The 1541-nt window shown below is 43.0% G+C and overlaps 1 pseudogene; it reads right to left on the bottom strand.

Annotated features, from left to right (window-relative positions):
• Window positions 1-489: 489 nt before the first annotated feature.
• On the bottom strand, window positions 490-607 carry LOC124803990 (annotated as a pseudogene).
• Between the last annotated feature and the right edge of the window lie 934 nt (window positions 608-1541).

Below are 1541 nucleotides of genomic sequence, written 5' to 3'. Positions count from 1 at the left end.
CACACATCAGTCGATTTAGATTAATTGGCGATGGAATGTTATAGCAAATTCTCTTATTTACTACATTAACATAAATATCGCTTGTAGATTTTCTTCTAATCCACGTGAAATTTTATTTCGGGTGAAAAAATATGCGCTGTAGCCATTGATGACAGTCGACTGTGTAATTTCTCCAATTTGCAACTAAAACCAATTGAAGTGATATGTAACATAATGTAATTAATTGTCTTGCAAGAAGAACCTTTTCTTTCGAATAAATAAACGGTTTATGATCAGGTAGATACAAAACCACTCCGTCCACAGGCCACAAGTAGCCCATAGGGACCATCCGACTGCCGAGTCATCCTCAGAGGAGGATGTGGATAGGAGGGGCGTGAGGTCAGCACACCGCTCTCCCAGTCGTTATGATGGTATTCTTCACCCAAGCCGCTACTATTCGGACGAGTAGCTCCTCAATTGGCATCACGAGGCTGAGTGCACCCCGAAAAATGTCAACAGCGCAAGGCGACCTGGATGGTCACCCATCCAAGTGCCGACCACGCTCGACAGCGCTTAACTTCGGTGATCTCACGGGAACCGGTGTATCCACTGCGGCAAGGCCGTTGCCAGGTAGATACAAATTGTTCACAAACACAATTGGACTTCTTATCGTAATATTACGTTATTACCTTTCCCTTGCTTAATATATAGAATCGAAGGATGTGCTGGTAATGGTTCATCTATGCCACATTAATACATCCTTGCAATTTTTATTTTAGTACAATAAAAGATTTAGTAGTCAAGAAAGGTAGGGGCGAGTTACACCGCGAAAATGTACTTACCGAGTTACCAAGGACATGTGAAAACCTGTAAAAACTCTGGACAATGTAAGGACGTTGTTCAGCCGGCTACATATTGTTCACACAGGGACCGTGCAGCAGACAATATTATACTAATTCCAGTGCCCACAGGGGAATTTAAGCAGTTATTCTTCCCACTCTCCATACACGAATAGAACACGAAGGAATCCCCACACACGAAATAATGAGACGTTCTCCTGCCAAGCGCTTCATTTCTATTGTAGTGATGTTTCTATTGTAGTGATGTAGACGTAATCGTCATCAGAATCTCAGTCGACTATCATGACGGCGTTCTGTAGTGTTACTTTCCCAATACAGAATGCCGTGAACATTGTGTTCCTTGTGCCTTCCGAAGTGTTGTACAGGACAAACAGCAGTCTTGATGGTGTCGCTGGATATTGGGTATCATCCTCGTGGCCCACGGATCACCACAGCAACAGCTCCCACAGGTACTGTAGCAATGTCCTTGTAGAGCGTTAACCACTTAGACGAAGTCCAGTTTACGCTGCTTGGTTCGTCTTGAATTCCTTTGCCACTTGATGTGCTTTACCTCTTCACCGATTACTAATGTGCCTGAAGCGAAATTCGACCTTACAAATCACGCAATATGTTACGAGAACCACCCAGAAATTTCTAAATAATACCTAGAAGTCTTGTATTATCTCCAGTAACGGGAATCGGATATAGATTCTGTATCATTAC

Source organism: Schistocerca piceifrons, chromosome 6 (genome assembly GCF_021461385.2).
Source record: "Schistocerca piceifrons isolate TAMUIC-IGC-003096 chromosome 6, iqSchPice1.1, whole genome shotgun sequence".
NCBI classification, from domain to species: Eukaryota; Metazoa; Arthropoda; class Insecta; order Orthoptera; family Acrididae; genus Schistocerca; species Schistocerca piceifrons.
Note: the sequence above shows the minus strand (reverse complement) of the source record. Positions and strands in the feature narration are given on the sequence as shown.